Raw genomic sequence first — 21517 nt, 5'->3', positions numbered from 1 at the left:
ATTCAAGAGACATTCCAAACTGAGCACCAGTCACCAAACCAAAGTAAATTTCAGCCCTACAGATCCATCCATTCATTTTCACAAGGCTTAATCTTCCTAACAGTTCTGACGTGCCAGGAAAATGGGTTGAGCTACTTACGTACAGTGCAGCCCTTTGAGGGGAGGAATCACTTCTTGTCTAGGATGATATTACCCTCCTCATCTTTGATTCGAACTCGTCCAGTGGAATACTTGGTTTCTTGTCTGCCATTGCAGTACACAGTTTTTACAGTGCCATCTGGGTACTCCCGCCTCTTGAACTGCGCAGTGTGAACCTCCTTTTGGCCATTACTGAATACCACTATTTTATCTCCATTCCTGAAAGAAATAGCAATGAATGAAGTGATAAGAAGGCACTATCTGTTATTAACCTATCTCACTGAGCTGTCTAATGTGACACAATGAAAGTGGAAAATAATGTCAAGTGGCAACTTTCTCAAGTTATAATTCACCTCAGAATTTAAATGGGATGGCATTAGAGATCTGATCTCACAATAAGATTTCAATACAAAGGTACTTCAGTACATAGTATAATACCTAGTGGATGGTGGGATCTGCATTTTACATGACTACTTCATGCAGGGATCTCAAGGCATTTTGTGAGCAGGAAATCTATTTTACAACGTGATCCTCCCTAAGCCCAGAAGAGGCATGTGTAAGAAAGTCCTATTGTCATTTCTTCTCATTTTACATGGAGGAATAGAGAGATAATACATGAAATGCCTTGCTCCAGATCAGAAAGGGAGCCAAAAAGCTAGGAATAGAGCTCAGGAGTCCACATCCTGAATCCTTTAGTACCCACATTGTGAACACAGACAACTGGTGATCTTCCAGCAATCCTGGCCAGTGTAAAGTTACATGGAACTAAATAAGGAATATTTCACAGTCACTTTGCCAGTGACAAATGGTCATCTGTCATCCAAGGTGGAAGTGAACAATTTTCAGTGCCTCATTGTAGCAAAACCCGCTTTATCTTACAAATCCTTTCTCCTTTCATCTGGAAATTTCCCAGCCATGCAGAATCCAGCCACAGTTTTAAACGTCAGTATCATTGTACCTGTGCCCAATGCCTGGTTCCTGTCATTAACATGAGACTTACTTTTCTACTTTTACTACTGTACCATCTGGGAAAAAAGTTTCCTTGAATCCATCACTATAGAGGCATTTCACTGTGTGATCTGGGAACACAATTTCTTGTGTGCCATCAGGATAATGTTTTTCTGTGGAAAAGAAGATGTAAAAAGTCTGTCTAACATTCTGTCACATTGCTTTACACAGAGCTAGATCAGATTTTTTTGGACATTGTAGTGAGGATGGAAATGATATCCAGCGTACTGCTAAAGAAATTAAAGAATCAAATAATCAGATAATCAAAATTAGAAGAGATGCATTTACACCCCATTATTATCTTTGTTTTATAGGAGGAAACTGAGCAGTAAAGCGATGGAACAAACTGGAAGTCAAATGCAAAGACAATGCAAATTGAGAAGAAAAACCCAATCTGCGGGAGTCAGAATCAGATGACACTTTCATAATAGAAACCTTCCTGCACATGTAGTTCACATTTATGAGCTCTTGCATACCTATCTGATTATTAGGGAACTGCAGCACCTCCAGGCCATCTGGATAAGCAGTGTGGGTTGTCTGTGCATCTGCATAATAATAAATCTGGAAGGAGAGTGAAGTGTTTGCAGCATGCTCACAAAATTTGCATAAGCAGATTAGAATCATAGAATCATAGAATAGTTTGGGTTGGAAGGGACCTTTAGAGGTCATCTAGTCCAACCCCTCTGCAATAAGCAGGGACATCTTCAACTAGATCAGGTTGCTCAGAGCCCCATCCAACCTGACCTTGAATGTTTCCAGGGATGGGGCATCTACCACCTCTCTGGGCAACCTGTACCCGTGTGTTTCCCCAGCCTCGTTGTAAAAAAATTCTTCCTTATTTATAGTCTAAATCTACCCTCTTTTAGTTTAAAACCATTCCCCCTTGTCCTGTTGCAACAGGCCCTGCTAAAAAGTTTGCTGCCATCTTTCTTATAAGCCCCCTTTAAGCACTGAAAGGCCGCAATAAGATCTCCCTGAAGCTTCTCCAGGCTGAATAACCCCAATTCTCTCAGCCTTTCTTCATAGGAGAGGTGTTCCAGCCCCCTAATCATTTTTGTGGTCCTCCTCTGGACCCACTCCAACAGGTCCATGTCTTTCCTGTGCTGAGGACTCCAGAGCTGGACGCAGTACTCCAGGTGGGGTCTCACCAGAGCAGAGTAGAGGGGCAGAATCACCTCCCTCGACCTGCTGGCCATGTTTCTTTTGATGCAGCCCACAATACAGTTGGCCTTCTGGGCTGTGAGTGCACATTGTCGGCTCATGTCCAGCTTTTCATCCACGCGTACCCCCAGGTCCTTCTCGGCAGGGCTGCTCTCCATCCCTTCATTCCCCAGCCTGTATTGATACTGGGGGTTGTCCCGACCCAGGTGCAGGACCTTGCACTTGGCCTTGTTGGACCTCATGAGGTTCACACAGGCCCACTTCTCGAGCTTCTCCAGGTCCCTCTGGATGGCATCCTGTCCCTCAGGCGTGTTGACCACACCAGATTCAACCATAACAATGTGCTTAAAAATAAGCCATCTTAAAAAAGTCATTTCAAGGTTATTTTCTGTATCTGCCATCCATAAAAGTAGCTATGTTTGCATTTCTGTTCCTTCCTCTCATGCACCCCACTCCTCATGGCTGTGTCTAGATGTTTCTACTTTCGTCTCTGTAGCGTACAAGACAACAGTGCACGCATGAAAGTCATCTTCCCATCTCTTTGCTCTGGCTCCCATCCATGCACTATTAATTTAAAATAGTCCCACTCCTGCCAAGGCCTCACTTATTTCTACTCTAGCTCACATTATTATTAACTATTTATATTTATATAATGCCAAGAGGGAAGAACCCCCTGTGCTACCTACCCTATAAATGTATAAAAACCAGTCCTTGCTCCAGATGCCCCTGCCCTTCGCCTGTGCCCCCCCGCCCCTGCCCCTGCCCTTTGCTTTCTTTCAGTCTCCTTTGATCTGCTTGGCCAACTACCCATTTGTTCCTTTGACTGTTCGTCTCTTCATCTCTTTCCACTTTTGTCCTTCTAGATGAAGCAGTCTCACCACTCAGGGTTGTTAAACCACTCAGGGTTGTTAAACCAACACCCTTCCTCATCAATTTCTCCCAGAATTGATAGATCAAGATAAATCATAGGACCTTGTTGGAAAATCACTTAATCATTTAATCTTCCTTAAAAAAAAAAAAATTACACACCACTCTCTGATCTGGCATGATCTTCTTTACATCTCCATTGAAAAAGCTAATCGTAGTCATCCTTTTATCAGCACTGATCTCTTTTTTAGTACCATTGCGGAAAGTGATGATTCGACGTCCATCAGTAAGCACCTCTTCTACCTTCAAACACATAGAGCATCTAATGTAAATGAAGTTAAAAGGAATGAGTAATATTGCACTGCCTTCCAATTAAATTGGAGCTTGGAGTAAGTCACACTGTGCCTTTGTATTTCAAAAGCTATCTCTGCAGCACAAGTACTTTATTTTTGCCTCATTCGTGTGTAAAAGAGACCAAAAGTCATTTCCTTTTCACAAAATGAACTCACTTCCAGCACTCAGCCCAGGTTCCCACCCCACCACCTTGTTTTTCTGTTAAGCAAGGTAAGGCACACAGCCCTGTGGCAATAGGGAAGCCATTCAGGTTTTTCCCTGACCAACTTCAGTGAGTTACTGTCTGTACTAATTTCATATATGCTGGTACAGATTCCACACACGTCACTTAAGAGACCCTGGTTCTGGATTGTGTGAACCAAAATTATTGAACTTGATGTATTAACACAGACTGCTGACATATGTTAACAACCATTTTATTCCAAGTAACATAAACCTGTATGGACATTCAGTACTACAGAATTAAATGTGGCTACATGCAGAGATCTGCAAAATTGCTGAAGACTTCTTAACAACAGAGGGCAATAATGTCATCAGTGTGCTCTTCTCCAAACAATATATTCATCAAAGAAGACTTCATACCTAGCATAGCCTCTGGTTAATCAATGTTCCTGGAATTACTATGGCAGCTGGTTCTGTTCAGCATATATCAAATCCTATAATATAATTCATTTGGTGAAGTCCAAAGACAAAGACAACCAGAAGGTGCACTATAGCTCTGCCATATGGGTCCAATTTTATCAGACTCTCCACAAAAAGGGAATACCTCCCAATCAAAAAAAAAAAAAAATGGGAGAAGAGAAATGCCGTATTTCTCCAAACAGGCATTGTAATGATCACTGAGGGCAAGATTTCAGAAATTATTTCATTTAAAAATTACTAGTTAGTAATGGAAAGATGTTCTAACACCTACTTATGACAAAAGGCATTGCTACAAGAAGTTCCACGTAGTTTAAATGAGAGTAAATATCTCTTTCGGAAGGCATCAATCCCCATTTTGACCTCTCTCTCTAATTGCACAGGAAAGTACAGCCCACCACTCAGTTTTATGAATAAAATCCAGTGGTAAAAATGTCAGACTCAACTTTTTTTCACAATTATTTTTCTTTTGAGGATCAAAGAACAGATATTTTATTTTCTACTTCTACAAGAGGGAATTGTGATTGGTAGAAGCTTTCACAGAGCCCATATCAGCATTAGCTATAAAAGAATTGGCATATCAAACCAGTATTCCCTGAACAACTGTTATATTGCAAAAGCCATTTCTATGACTGCTCACTGTAAGGTATCCTTAATCAACGTCTGTATTGGTGGGGTGAGAAGAGAAGACCAGAACTGAACAGTTACAGAAACTGAATTACTGTCTTAACTTTATCTAGTCAAAAACCTTACCCAGAATCGACAACTGTAATTGGGCATAGATTACCCTTAGTCAATATCAAGGGAATGCTTTAACAGGATAAGCCTGCGTGGAGTAGTGTAATTGAAGAGACATCTGGGACCGAGTTCAGATCTGCCCAGATGAGCAGCGACAGCGTTGGAAAGAGTGCTTGTCTATCAGCGGTGAAACTACTACCAGCTCTCTTGGTCACCTTGCTGACAACCTTTCCCAACAGCAATGCACCAAATTTCCAATGCATAGACTCATCTACAGAATCAGCCTTTTGAGATCACTCCTGAGGTGCTGTGCAGGAAATGTGACATGGCCACTCGGGAATGGATTATCCAGTTTGGTGGCAAGGAGTGCAGGGACACAATGGAAAGCCAGCAAGAATTGCCTGCTCATCCCCTCCCAGAAGAAGGGATTTCCAGAAAAGGGGTAAAACCAGCTGCCAACCTGAGCAATGGGCCTCAGGACAAGGGAGCTGGAAGCAATCTCGAGATGCAGCTGGGGAATTGCTGGGGATTTTGACAGGTGGCTTGAACAAACTGGGCAGGCTGCATCAAGCACAACTCTGCTGACGCTACTCCAGGTGTAGCCAGCTGTGTATAATGGAAGACTTCTCCCACAAGTGGTGTCCAGCTGGCAAAGCTCACTGCCATTAGATTTACTTCCAAGGAAAGAAAAGAATGGCCTTTAATCTTGCACTACAAAACACCATCACTAACCCCCTAGCACTTTTCATTTCTAATGGTAAGCGTATCATTCCTCCCAGGCCACAAATGAGGTAGCTGAAACAAAAAGACTTGGTGAAAGTCGTAGAGCAAACCCGTGTGGGAGACAGATAAGAAAATAATTTGGTTACCTGATTTCCAGTCCATCAGCTATATGTATTTCCTACCATTCATGGTGTGAACTTTACACTTCAGCTCTCCTTTAAGGAACAGACACTTAATTGGAGACCTAATTGTCTCTGGCTACTTGAAGCAGTGATCCCATCTATACTGCAGTCCTACTGGTGATCTCTTCAAGTATTTTTGCATCCTATTTTATCTCACCTTTCCATCACGATACTCTATTTTTTCCTGCACCTCTTCCTCACTTTTTCTTCTTTCTTGGTGTAACACTGATCTTCTAGATAATATTGATTTTGGAGGCTATATTATGAAAATATCACAGTCAGTGTTATATAAACAGAGATGTTTTTAACATATTTTGATTAATTTTAATCAACTGTGCAAAAAACATATTTACTTTCACACATGCAGAGGAAAGCTGCCCTTCTTTTTGGTATTGCCTTGCATTTGTAATGATTTTTGATCTTTTAGTCATAACTAGAAATGTTGCACATTAACTCCAATTAACTTCAGTTTGCAAAGCAAAAGAGAGCGTAGAGAAAGTCCAAAAATGAGGGGACAAGAGTGCATTCTGGCAAAACTGCACTGTAGGAAACGGAGAGAATAAACACAAGAACAAAGAACAGAACTATCTCTGAATATTGGGTTACTGATTTGCAAAGAAAGGTCCCTTTATTAGCTAGAGCCACTCTTCCAAAACAAATTACATGGTTCTTAGCTGTAGGTAATGCGAACTATGTAACTAAGGGCTATTCAGGATGTTACACATCCAATTTACCATTACAATGAGTGCTCTTTGCGCTGTCTGACAGCATAAAGGAGCCTTAAGTTAATTGACATCTGGCATATAGCATCCAGAACAGTTACTAACTAATGTTAATTACAGTTTGAAGATGTGATGTATTTCGAATTGTGGGATCCAAAGGAACAGGGAGTACTGCTCCCCAGAGGGCAATGATATGCTCCAGTAAAAAGCTGTAAGCACAGTGCTTCAAGTTGCCAGATCCATCTCTAAAGCTCTGTGTCTGCTGCATAGCATAGGAAATGGGAATGGAAGATTTTCTTTTTCTTGGTGTGTTTTATTTCAGTCCACAAATGGAAAGAAGGCAGTTGCTGATCATGTAAGACCCAGACTCATAAATTGCTCAAATCTTTGCTTCAGCATCCAGAAAAGCAGGAGAACTGTCTGTAGATACTTTGTTGTCATATGCAGTTACACTACTTCTCCTGTGTATGGTCACAAAAGCCACTTTATTCTGAAGTTTTAGCAATTTTTCTGTCTTTTTAAGATTAAGAGTCTCTTCTTCCCCAGCCAAAATTAAAATATTAACTAGCAACATAAATCTATTAATGTCCAACAGTTGTGCAGGAATATCTTGATAAAGAAATCTACTATATTATTTGTAAACCATTGCAATGTTGTTTTAAAGAGTGTACTTATCATGAATAGAGGCAAGAAAATAAAGATGGGAGAGTATTGTTCCCAGCTGAATGGGAGTTAGCATGCTGTATATGAAAACTAAGATCACAGACTCAATGAGTTATTTTATAGAGTTACATGGTGAAATACCTCTGTTTCTTCATTGTTACTGCAGAGTGCAAAGCTGCAAGTGTCATTGCTGGGGTTATGTGAGAGGGGCATGTCTTCTGAGCTATCTGAAATGGGCAAAGACCTGCCTATAAGAAAAAGCAAAGTAAAAGGGTCATTGAAAGCATATGAAAATTGCTGAATCACATATTTCCATATCTATCTCAGAAGGTTTTTTAAAGATGCTAGCTCTCAGATTCTTGCAGTACATTGCTTCTTTTACAGATAATGTTTGCTAAGAGCTTGTCCATCGTCCCAAAGGTGCTTTGTCCTGGACCAAAGTGAAGTGCAGACCACATCCGTTCTCCCACCTTCTGGGCTTCCATGACAACAAACTCAGTGAGTAAGCAGGCAACAGCACAACCTGCTCTCCCTTTCTTGTAAAATATCATAGAATCATAGAATAGTTTGGGTTGGAAAGGACCTTTAAAGGTCATCTAGTCCAACCCCCCTGCCTTGGGCAGGGACAACTAGATCAGGTTGCTCAGAGCCCTGTCCAGCCTGACCTTGAATGTTTCCAGAGATGGGGCATCTACCACCTCTCTGGGCAACCTGTTCCAGTGTTTCACCATCCTCAATATAAATATAAATTTCATAATTCTTCTAAGAATTATAGGAGAGTTTTAGTGACAACATATTGCCTATGAGCCAAGAGTTGGGGACCAGTGTCTCCAAGTCATTTGCAGACCACTCTAAGCAGAAAATTCCCACAAATCTTACCTTTTATATAGGAAGATGAGTTAGGCTCCTTAAACCCACCACTCAGATGCAAGACAGCTCCAGGTGATTTCCTATCATCTGTTCTTCTCCCAGTAGGAGGAGGTTGATGTACAACCTGAAGCAAAATGGAGAGGCCCTGACATACAGTCATGCTCCACTGTAACATGGGACTATCAGCTATCAGTGACATGGCCAGAGTGCACTTCCCCTTCCTAGGAGTTTAGCTGTCTGTGCGCTGATATGGTACAGGTGTCTAACCTTGGTTCAGACTGTTGTGGAGAAAGAAACGTGGTGGAAGAGCTGGAAGGAGCCTCAGACAAGGTCACTCCCCCCACCCCCACCCCATCCCTTCTCTTGGGAGCTGTGTTTCAGCAGCTCTCGCTCTTGGCCCATCCTGGGCATGGCAGTCATGCCTGTGCCTGGCCGTGCACCTCATTGATTCAAAACCCAACCCTGACCCATGAGCTGACTTCTGGTCGTGACCCCAGACCTGTCTCATCACTATGGGCTTCTCATCACGATTGGGATTCTGGCCTGATCCTGACTTCCATCCCCAGCCTGCCCTCCTCCCTGGTTGGGGCTGTGGGACGGGCCCTGCCGTGCCAGACTCCGTGGGGAGCCCCTGATGTTCCCAGCCCCTGGCCCCTGGGGCGCCGCGGGCCCGTGTGATGCCCCGATGTCTGGTGCATGTGATCACCCCTGAACTTTTTCTGAGGGCAAGGGGGACAGGTTTCAAAGCATCCACCCACGCTCTGGCCTGCAGGTGCCCGAATAGCTCAATGTACGAACAGCCTCTAAGATAATTTCTGGCAAAAGAACTGCAGTATCAGGGAAAGGAGACCAAGCAGCAGCTATGTAGGGATCAGGATCCCGATCCAGCTTCTGAACAATACTGTAAAAAGAAAATAAAGGCAATCTGAATAGACCTTGCTACTGACTTACTTTTTCTGGTTCAAAAGGTGTCAGCCTTCCCTGGTGAGGAGTCCTCCTGCCAGTCGGTGTTGTGCTTCTGCCAAGGGAGCAGTTAGATGGTTTCTTTTCCTGATATTCCTTTGTCACCAATCTCAAAGGATCAGCCCTTTGCACAGAGCTTTTTATTGCCTAAAAGGTTTGAATACATTTGTTTTAAGTTGATATAAACATCTTAAAACAGCATTAAAAATCCTTCTACAACAGGTGCATCATTAAGGGTTTAAAACTTTTAGGGAAAGGTTTATTTGTGTATGTGGGCATACACAGACACAGTCACAGACACACACACATATGTTATACGTAATTCTCTATTTGGGGTCTTATTTTGCTTCCCACATTTTTCTCTACTCGGACAATGATGCAAGTCAAGGGTAATCCAAGGCACATAGTGCGAGGCCAACAGCTGCTCTCAGGCTCTCATCCCTCAGTCCCAACCACCCTGCCAACAGCAGGAAAGATAGCCCTCTCTGGGATACCACAACTAAGCTGACCCCAGTAAAACATATTGCATGACAGTTCATTTTTACTTGCCAGACATCTACCCTTTTTACATTTTGCCCTCATACCTCTCCTTCAATCAAGGCTGACACAATCCTTGCAGGACCCTGAGACAGATGTGAGGCACAGAAGGGAAATGAGATGTGAACAGTTTCAAACAAACTGTTTCAAATAGCAGATATTTAGACTGGAAAGATCACAGTTACTCAAAAGCACTTCCCCAATTTTTCTTGGAGATCTTAGATCAGAGCATAGAGGAAACATGCAATATTCCTGCATGACCACCATGAGATATATGGGATTTACACAATGACTGCCAGGGGTTGGCAGCTGCAAAGAAAACATTACTTTGGTACGATGGGAAAACTGAGGCTGAACTCTTGCCTAGTCAAAACTTTGAAGGTACTGAACCTAACGTAGAAACGCCTGGCAGTATGAGACAAAGGCATAGTCTCACTGCCCACATTGCTGAAGTCGTCCCAGAAATGGCAAGGGATGATGGCTGTGTCTGTCAGAACTGGTATCAGAAGAATCTCTAATGCATTGATCTGGTGAATGACTAGGAGTGAGCACATGATGGTCAGAAACAAAGAAACATTCAAAAAACCCATGGAAATGGTACCAGGTACATTTTTAAATGTCTTACACACTGGAGACTGGCTGCTTGGAAAGGTGAGTGTAAGCAGTCCATGGAAAGAATATATTTGCCATCAGCTTCATTTGCCTAAGTCCATGAGCTATTACTCAAGGGACATGGGACTAGCAAAGCACAAACACGGGAAGACTGCACAATTCCTTTTCTGACAACAGTCGCTATGGCCACTTTTTGACAGCTGTAAAATTTTCTCCATTTGATCAATGAAATGTAGAGGATCTGCTGTTGTTGTGGATGGTGATCTCTTATTTATATTAATAAATGACATTGCAGTTTAATGGATGTTCTTACAAGGAAGGAGCCAAGAAAGAAATCCTATTGCAACATCAGAAAGGTGTAGAATTTTAAAAGGCTAAATCTTTTCCTCCAAGCATAAAACGGTTCTGAGCAGGAGATAGGCAACTGGTTAGCTCTTTCAGTCAAGGATGCTAAAAGGAACAGAAATTAATAGAATTCATTGTTAAAGGAATATGATTTCTCTTTTAAATTTGGAGATGTTTTCTGCAGGCAGATTCTGTGAATATGCCTGAGTTCTCCAAATATAATCATGATTTCAAATACAAGTGAATAGGCAAACTGTCAAAATATGCCTGGGACTTCAGCTTGAGACAAGTGGTATAGTACTAAAGACCTTTAAAACTACTTTTGATGAAGAGATATTATCTCAGAAATTGCAGACTGATAGAAGGAAAGAGCTCCTAAGCCATCATTTTATTGCTAAAGATCTCAAGACTGAAACTACCAAGTGATCTAAGAGAACTTGAAAAGCCATTGGTGCAGTTTCACAGCAGCTCAAGCTAATCTCAGCCCAGATTGCTGGAGGTCCACTCCTCTTCCTCTGTCCCCAGCCACAGGTTTCCAGCCCCTTCTTTACGTGGCACCAGCACGTGGTGTATTATAGAAAGAATGTTGCAATTCAAGCTTTTAAAGAACTACCTACATAATACTTGTAAATAGAAAATACTTTATGGCGAGATTTTTAACACAGAGCTGCCTAGAAAGCCTATTTTAGAAAAGGAGGCCTCATGAGCTATCTAAAGCCATCTTTGAAAAGGATGTTCAGAAGTCAACATTTACTGATGTAATGCAATGGGTGATGCCATAGCCAAGGGACAGAGACCTGTATAGGCCTTAAAAATATGATGAGAAGAGGCCCATGCTCATTCTTTTTAACTTAAAGAACTAACGAGCTCATGAAGTAAGATGTATTGGACTGCAAAAGTGAAGGAGCAAGATAAAGCCAGAAAGAAAGAAGAGGTGTTTCCATGGACATGGTGAGTTTTGTTCATGATGTATCTAAACAACCAATTCAGTTGAGGGAGCCTCCATGCAGAAAAATGTTAGTAAAGGTACTCCAGCTTGCTACATATGCCATTGTAAAAGCTGCTGATTTCATTTTTTATGCATCGCATAGATTACACATTTTTAAATTATACCCTAGCATACCTATTTTTAAAGCAATACTGTTAGAGGAATCAAGACCGGCTTAGTGAATTACGTGTGGTCTCTGTTTTCATACTGATGGATATCATTCTAAGAGACCTTTTCATAAATCATAGCAGTCACTGTAACCCAGGCAACCACTGCAATTTAGCCCTACACTTTTTAAGAGACTCAAGTACTAAGTATTTGAGTTAATCACATATGATGAGGTTCTTGATAAAGATTCTCTCAATTCCATCACTTTCATAAACAAAGTAATCTCAATAAATCTTTTTACTTTTCTTCATTGGAAACACATGGATTGCCAGTAAATGCAGACCCTTGATACAAAGGGGTTGAAGAGTCGGAGCAAGAAACAGCCTCCCAAGGTGCACAAGGTAGATCAATTGTTTCCCATCTCCACTGAAAACAGAATAGAAATTAATCAGCTGGTTAGCTGGTGACAACAAAAGAGATGGATTTTAGTTATCAAGTAAAACTTCATAACTAAAAGAACAGGTAGGCAGCAGAAGATGCCAGCTCATTTTGGATCTTTCTCATGGGAGATAGCGAAGCACAGATTAAATAACCATCAGTGACACTGATCCTGCTCTTGGCAAAAGATCTCTCGAGGTCTTCCAGTCCTAAGATCTATGCTGTCAGGCAGGCAGTGGAAAGCAGGGGCCACCTAGACTAGAGAAACTTTAAAAATATTATGTTCTCCTTGATCCTCATACTCAACAATAATCCTTTGAATTTGCTAATGAGCTTTTTCCTCCCAGATGTTCATACCTACAGTTCTTCGTCATTCTGATACAAATCAAATTGTCCTGGAAATCTCTCGTTTGTCAATTCCCATAAATAAGGATCTCTTATAACCTTCAAATATCACAGTTTGTGTCATGTAAAGTTTGCATTCCCACCTACAGATCAAAAAGCTGAGAAAAAGCAACAAATACTCATGGATAAAGCAGTGAAATGCTACAAAAGTCTGTCTACATATTCCCAGAACTCATAATTCCCTGCTTCAGAGTTAGTAAATGGTCAGGAAGAACATTCATAGACAAGGAAATAACATGCTCAAAGGTCATCAAAATCTCTTGCAAGATTAGACAGCAAAATCCATCTAGTAAGATTGGAAGTAAGCACATTTAACCGTAGTTGAAACTTTTCCAACAAAAACATTAAGAAATGTTATCAGTATACCTTTCAGTAGCACTCCCCCCCCTGCAAATGAATGTATCTTTTCTCACAGAAATCACTAACATCTATCCATGGTTGCATGTCTGGCAGGAAACTGGCAGCTCGTTCCTGCTAAATGTATAATGTGATGCATTCAGAAATCAGCTTGTTTGGAGAGAATTCATATTAATACATATTAATAATTAATAAATATTAACAGTTTTGGCCAATCTGCACATCTTTCAAACCATATTCTGAAAGAATCACTAATGATATACAGTTAAAATGGACATTTATCTTGTCTCACTAAAGCACAGCTTGAAGTGGCCAGTTCCTCACCAACGAGGTCACGCTACAGTAAAAACAGAAATCATCATTAAAAGTATTATAGGCAACTAGAATATGTCTTTTTCAGAGATGTAGAACATCTATCAGATACGGGGTTTTTTTCCATAAAATCATGTCTTCTAAAAATCTGTGTCTTTAACCGGTACTGATCATTATTCAGACTTGGTCCACAATTTTTTTTTACATATCCTCAAATTCTATTAGCTTTGACAGAAATAAGTCAGATGCTAAGTGTTGTTTTGCCTTATTGATTACAGCTGATGAAACTCACCAGTCCTAGCTAGCGTAACTTGAATATGTTACACAGGTATACACATGTCCCTGTGGCATGCATCTCTGCTTCTGTTTCTCAAGGTTATCCCATTCACTTTGATGTGTTCCCATGCACAGTTTCTCAATTCTGGACAGAATCAGCATGAGAGTTTATTTTATCTATATCCAAAATTTAGAATTGTCCAGATGCACAGAATCTTTGAGGGAAAGCATCCACCTGCTAGCAAAAGAGCTCAAATACAAAGGAAACACAAGTAAGTCACCATGTTCAGTTCTATCGCTATGACACAGATTTTGGACTTCTGTTTAGTGTTCCATTTACCTGAGCTTTCAATTCTAGATTCAAATAAGCAGCAGCCACTCTATTCACTGCAAGGCCTTCTTGGGCCATCAGATCAGATAAAGAACATGTGTCTCTGTCAAATATTTCAGAGTTCACTCAGGACATCTGGGCACTATGCCCACCAGTCTAGCTCATGTTTGTGCTGGATTCAAGTTGGATTGGATCCAATGCTGGCTGGATGATGAAAGCTCAGATAACGGCGAACCCAAAAGTCTGCTGTCCTCAACTTCCCTCTTCTCAGAACTGTTGCTGAAGCCACAATTTTTTTTGCACATGGCTGTGTGCCGCAGGAGGAAAATTAACTCAATGGGTCTTAGGGAGTCTCTATGTGGAATAAATGTTTCTGTTTATAACTCATTTCGCAAGAGTGCTTGAGATGTTCACATGAAACAAACTCTTTCATACCTTGGAAATTTCCAGGGTAAGCTACCAAAGATAGCTTTTTGACTTTACTGGCCACTTTAACTGCCCGATAGTATATTGCACATTACTTGTCTGGCTAGTAATTTTGTCCACCACAACACAGAGGAATGGAGAGATCCCAGCTGTAGAAGGGACTGGGGAGATCTGACATCAGTATAGAACAAATAAAACAATTTCCCTCCACCTTCTGACTTATAAACAACATATATTGCTTAGAAATATAGCCACTCTTGAAGGCAGGCACATAATACCTGCACCCTCTTTGAAGCTACTATTTCGCACATGACTGATTCTGCTCTTTTAAGCATATTCAGTCTAAAGTTGTTCTTATTATCTCTTTTCATATCTGGCACCATGCAGGATTCACTAAAGCCACTGTCTAGTGACTTTCAAGACACACACTGTCATGATCACTAGAGTGGAATAGTTGCCTCCTTTCTCATCTGACATGTTTAACATTTGATTTCGGTCCCTAAACAGGCAGAGAGAGCAGTGTGTTGGCTAATCTAAGCTAAGTTTTGCTTTAGCCAATGGAATCGGGAGATAAGTTTCCAGTAGGTAGGAGGAATTTCAGACAGACTGTTCACTTGAACAAAGCACTGATTTCAGCTAAATGCGAGCAAAAGGAAGAAAGGGGACTCATAATAATCAAGATGCTCATAATAAGAAGCAAGAAATACAAAGCCAAGAGAAAGAAAAGCACAATGAGATATTTAGATATCTATATACTCTAAACAGAGAGATGTGTAAGAAACGTGGTAAGCTGGCTGTAGAGGAGCAGTCATAGAGATACCAGTCAGAAACAAGCATCTCACTTGACATACTGAGTTAACGTGTCACAACTTGCAAAAAGCTAAGTGAATTTCCCACTGACTTTATCAGAGAGAAGGCCACTAGTGCTTATTGGCAAATAAAGCCTCGAATGGCAAAATACTAGTTTTAAGGTTTGCTGATGCAAGGTATGGCAGTTCCGTGTAAAAGCAATCTGTGAAGTAGCAGGTACAATGAATTCAGAGCATATCTGCAAACAATAGGCAATTCAGTTAGGTCTAGAAAAGGAAAAAAGTTTTGTCTCCTGCTACTACAAAACGAGAAGAAAAACTACAAGCAAAGTTATGCTGAGTGACAGCACAAGCCCACTGCAAGAAAACATGACCATGCTTATACAGACACTTTCATCTGCGCAAATTTTGATTCCAAAGAACAGTCTCTTAAATAAATATTTGAAACTGTGGAAAAGTGAGTACTGGCAATAGGAATGCATACTTTGCTATTCACATCTCTAAAGAAGTGTTTTTGCAAAGATGTCTTCGGCCCCAGATGAGAGATGCTGTGGCTCTTGTGATTATCTCTCCGTGATCTTTCTTCTTGTTTGAATGAAGATGCTGTCTCTCGCAGAATAGCTTCTGCAACCTAATGGAGAATTTGTTATAAATATATAATTTTAAGTTCAAGTCACAGGCAGTGAAATTAAACAACCCTCAAAGACATCTGGTTTTCTGTTGTAATAAAAATTATGATATTTAAACACAGTGAATGAAATTCCACATCTTGTTCTGCTAGGGACTGAAACTCCCCACAACCAGACACAACAATCTTTGTATATGGCATCCTAACATCTTTATATATGGCATCCTAACATTACTCTCACACAACAAAAATCTTCAGTGGCTTGAGCCGTAGTTCTACATCACCAAATGTCCCAAAGCAGTAGAAATAATACCGAAATCTGGCCTACAACGGAAGTCAATTAGCTGCTTCTTACCCTTGCTTTTATTGGAATTTTTATATTTTTTCATTCTGTACATGTGACTAATCTTTTTTTCTGATCTTCACAATCTATAAAAGGATGAGTCATATGAACAGGTAGGTTTGGGAAAATTAAAAATAAAGTGAAATGTAACTTGAAATGACATTTTCAATGGAACTTAATAGTGTTAGGTGAAAAATCTCGGTAACAAGTACATTGAAATCAAATAAAAAGAGAGACCAAGACTGCTTCACTCCATAAAGCAGAGGACAGGTTAATTGGTGGTTCTAACATCTTTTAAAGATACATTACTAGAAATTAGATTTGCAAATTAGGGAAATACCTAGGAGTAAATGGCTCGATTTTATTTTCTCCTAGGTTCAGCCACTCTGTGGAAGAGCAGGATTCATCTTACCAGACTGCATCATCTAGAAAATAATTATTTGTTCTAGTCACCTTGACACACATAGGATGAAATTGAGCCCTCTTTAAAGGCACATATTTTTCTCCCTTGAATACACAGGGAGATTAAATGACCCACTCAAACCAGACTTCTGTCTTTTGAATTCTAGTCTGAACCATTTAATTTCACCAAGACTTGCTGTCTCCTATGTAAGAAGTGGGTGACAGCATTCTTCTCCCTTCCTTTAACTCCCTTAAATGAAGTTACTCAGTTATATAGTAAGGTAACAAGTAACCCTACAAGTATATTAAACTAGTGTGATACTGAGTGAGAAATTACAAGAGAATCTGTAAACCTATGATTAAGCTGTTTTGATTTCAGGAGATCTCCAGAGACATTTACAGTAGCCAGCTATGCTTTCCACCCTGATTGTCCTTCCTGCTCCACCCCAGTGTAACTCCCATTCAGGAGTCCAACTTGTGCCTTTGTAAGACAGGCCACTGACAGTGTTTTCTTCCCAGAAAGTTTACAGTACAAAATAAGAACTGAAATGAGATTTAATAAAAGGTCCCACTATATCTATTGCTAGAAACCAGCCTGCACTTGGCTGAAGAGCTGTTTTATTAAAAAGGTGAATGGCATTATATACATAAAGAGTAGAATTCATTTTGGGAGACTTCAGTTGTCTAATTTAGGCACTGAATGTAAATTAGTTTTCTAGACTCCCTCCCTAGGTAGTGGTGGGAGACATCTGCCCTGATATAAGTGTCTAAGATAGGTTGGCTGAATCACCTTGTAGAAGTGCCCACCTCATGGATACGTAAGGCTAAGTGACAGAGGACCACACAAAGAGTATATTTTAACACAGCTTACTACAGAGCTGATTTTCCCCCCTTCAGGCTAAGCGTGGCAGGAATGGAGGAACAGTATTCACACATGCCAGATCCAAAGAAAAACTACTGAATTTTTCAGACAGTATTAAACAGATAATATCTTCCAGTACCGGGGTCTCTGATTTTCTGTCCATGAAATTCACAGCTTCTGGGGGTTTTTCTGCTTTCCATCTCTGATGTTCTGAAACTCTGAGCCCATCTCGAAGCTCCATGTTCTGCCTGGTCAGCATCTCAACCTGGTCTCTCAGCTTGCTGTAGGCAGCGTGCCAGCAGGACTCATTTCTCTTGAACTCCTCCTGCAGTCCAGCAATCTGCTGTTTTAGTACCTACCAGTAGAGAAAAAGTGTGCCATGTCATTGCCTGCTCTGGACTAGGCATGCCCACCTTATACATCCAGTGGGAATCATGGAATCTTTTGTTCTGCTTAAAGGTCAACAGTATAAAGGTCTTCAATATAAAGGTCTGCAATATAAAAAGAACACATTTGAAATTATTTCTTAAAAAAACAAACCAACAAACAACATAAAACCACCACTCTGCAAACTCCTGTACTTAAAACAAACCGATTGTTACAAAGTGAGCAGAGAGAAGTCCTTGCTGTGTGAAGGAAAATCAGGAAATGCAAACTAATCATGCAAACAAACACCATTAAATGTGAATGTTTTCAAAAAAAGGCAAGAATATAAGGTATATTTTAATGCAAAAATGTCAGTTCTTCAGATCTTCATGTAGTGACAAGGGCACATGAATAGTTAAATAGTTAAATAGAAGGGAATTGCAAAGACATAATTTTCAACTGAGTTCAGGAAATGTTTTCCACATACATGCACCTCCATTATTTTTCCCTACTCCCTTCTCCTTCCCTCACCTGTGCTGATGCCAACACTGCGTCCTTTTCAGAGCACTCATGCTGGACACTTCAAATGGAATATTGGTGGAATTAAGCTAGAAATATGCAGTTTGCTCTGTAGTCAACCAGTCGTCACATACACCCCTTTCCTGCTTTCCCTTCACTTGTGTATCTGCCCACTTGTGTCCTAATCACCATCCTTTCTTTGCTGTGAGCTGCCTGGTCAGAATTTGGCACATCCATTAGCCATTTGCAAAAAGAAGCAGAGTTCTGAACTTGGGAATCACACAGATAAGTGACTCAGTGTTTTGTAATTGTTTTGTGGAAAATTAAATTTTTGAACCTGCACTCATTATGTTATCAGGTGGGAACAAAAGATTAAAACAGTTCTATCAAAATTCATCTCTAGGGCTAGACCTAGTCAGGAAGCACAATTATTCCCTGACAGAAATACTAACAATTTTTTTTAAATCGCTGATGTTTCAAAAAATTGTGCAAAGAGGACATTCAAAATATTTTTATTCAAAATACTAAAATAACCTTACTGAAACAGTTAATCATTTCCTGTTGTAAATGTTACCTGTAGAGAAGTATGGAACATGAGCAGAGAAAACATTCACTATGTGTATGGTACAAAAATATGTATTTCAAAAATGTACAAATTAAAAATAAAGAAAGTATAGAAAGTTTGAACAAAGTACTCTCTTGCCAGTTTTATTTGTTCTGAAACTTTTCTGGTCAAGAAAATCATTGAAATTGTCAGTTTGCTGTCAAATACATCAGTTTGGTTTAGATATCCTTTTGCAGCAGAACATTGTTCCAGACATTTCTGAGCATTACCATTGCCTACTGTTTTATCCTGTAAAAATATCGCTTTTAGCTGCCCCCATCTCCTTTATCACTGTATCACATGGCTCGGCATTTTTTTCTTCTCTTTTCAGTGATTCTTCTAGAAAATTACTTAAAGTCTTATTATGTCTAGCTGTTTTTAATAGAGATAATAGCCACAGATATTCAGAGATTATCACTAAGGAGGCTGAAATACAGGATTCAAACAGATAGAATTCCCTAAAGGAACTTAGAAGAAACCACAATAAATGACTCAGGGATGTTATTAGGCAGATTAGGTTGTTAGATGCACAGCTAGATATCATCAATATACCTCAAAGCCAAAGGTCAGGATAGTTTAAAGGAAAAAATCAAGTCCCAGCTCAGGGATGAGAATAGAGAATGATGGCACAGTAACTCTGTGCCACTGGCACTATGACTCTCTATATCAAAAAGATGTAAAGCCCACTATGGCAGGAGTTGGAAATATTTCAAGAGCCAGCTCAGATCTGGGCAAATCAGTACAAGGAAGTATAAGGAACATGGGAACCTCCCAACCTTCCTTAAGACATAGAAGGCACAACCTAATTTTTTTCTTATATAAAGAAAGTGGGATGTACATTTAAAACACAAACCAAAACAATGTCCTATTAACATAGAAAATCTTCACTGTACTCAAAACTGTCCTCAAGAAGTAGCATGAATAATTGGCCATCTGTGACAAATGGAAGGATTCAGGTACTACCATAAGAAGCCTGCATAGAAGGATATTAATTGATGAGAACTGCATATTTATTCTACAGAAGACAGCTTACTTGTATTTCTTCTGATTTCACATTTTCTCCAGTGACTCTAGCTGTTCCTTTGAACTTGCTATGGGCAATTTTTTCTTTCTGCAGGGGGTGAATTTGGTCTCTGTTGTATTCCAAAGGGTGAGTCAGCTCCTGGCTCCTGACAGTCTTGAGCTGGTCCATTCGTGTTCTGTTCAGAAGGTAAACAAAGAGTATGAAGTTGGCATAAAGACTATAACGAAGAAGCGTCTTTAGATGCGCCTTCTTTGAGCATGATTTTTGGAGGGCTTGGGCATGTTCCGTATATGCTGATACTGCTGGGAGTGGCAACAAGTTATCAGCACTTGTCAAAATTGATCCTTCATCATTGGGAACGCTCATGCATGCGTTCAGCTCAATATTCTATTGAGCAGATGGAAACAATTCTCATCATTGAAATTTTCTGACAATGTAATGACCATGAACTTAGAGGCTTTTAAACACATTTTCTGTTCAGAGAGATAGCTAAGTTCAGGCAGACCTGCAGAAGGCATTGCACTTATGAAGCACTTCATCATGCAAGGCTGGGGACTGAGCTGTATTTCCAGCAACCCAGTCATTACTACAAATCAGAACAGCCATCGACCTGAATGAAAGGGCATGAAGTGCTTTACTTTCCATAGGCAAATATACTCCAAGAGTTAAATGTGGGAGCTCAGCACCCAGAAAAGATTTTGCCTTTGAACTCAATGCCTCAAAGCGTGAGTGGTCTGGAAGTGTACTTAAAAACTCAGCAAGAAGGGAAGAGTATATATCTTTACATATCAAACGGAGTGTACTTGTATGACTATGATCCAGCTGCTTAGTTCATTTTTAATATGATATTAAATTATTTGTTAGCTTCCTGCTTCAGCTCACTTCATGACCTACAGCCACCATCTGGCCACCGCTATTACTTGAAAAGCAACATGAGCTACAGGACACAGCCATGACCTCATGTTTTCCTCTCAGTAATGGAGTTTAGCACTTCAGCAGCAAAATACGAAAGTTCTCAAAAATACTAAGAGATAAATGAACTCCCCATATCCTGCTGCTCTTTACAATTCACTACCTAATTTTTATTTTTTGCTGTTTTCTATCCTAAATAAGCCTGTCTAATATTCTGGTTAAAGGCATGCTAAAAAATGTCTTGGCAATAGTCAATAGAAGTATTAATTCTCCTCACATTAATACAGATAAATTAGCAAATATAGCCCCTGCGTGATTATGTCCAGCCTACCACTGCCCCATAGCCAGACCAGTTGCCCTGAAATACAATATACTGGAACAAAAGCAAGACACAAGATCTATATATAACATCTTCCACTGAAGACTTAAGTTCTTAAGTTTCTTGCATCCTGTAAAATAAAATCCAGGTAGCTATTCCTTCCAGCATGTCAGCTGATATCAACCTCTTCAGAATTGCACAAGAGTTACATCTATACGAATAAACTAATCAGACAGAGCTGGAGCATGAACCCAAGCGTGCAATTGTCCACAGCGTTATACTGCTAACATGACCTCTGGTCTTGGCATCAGCCATCCAGCACTGGGCAATGGTTTAGAGGTTAGTGCAGGCCAGGGATCAAGCCCAGCAGACAGCTCGGGTGCAGCCACTCTGGTCTGCAGGGTAAGAGAGGTCAGTCGTGTGGAGGTGTTCTGCTGTGCCTCTTTGCCTTAAGGCTAGAAAACAGACCCTGGCCTGAGGAAACGTAATAACCAAGGACACCAGGAGCACACGCAATACTTCTTTGGAGCCTCTGACAATCAGTTCATACCCCAGCTATAAATTGC

At 40.4% G+C, this 21517-nt stretch overlaps 1 pseudogene; it reads right to left on the bottom strand.

The window, feature by feature from the left end:
• Positions 1 to 167: 167 nt before the first annotated feature.
• Positions 168 to 21517, bottom strand: part of LOC142081405 (uncharacterized) — a 38301-nt pseudogene continuing 16951 nt past the window's right edge.

Source organism: Calonectris borealis, chromosome 3 (genome assembly GCF_964195595.1).
Source record: "Calonectris borealis chromosome 3, bCalBor7.hap1.2, whole genome shotgun sequence".
Classification (NCBI taxonomy): Eukaryota; Metazoa; Chordata; class Aves; order Procellariiformes; family Procellariidae; genus Calonectris; species Calonectris borealis.
Note: the sequence above shows the minus strand (reverse complement) of the source record. Positions and strands in the feature narration are given on the sequence as shown.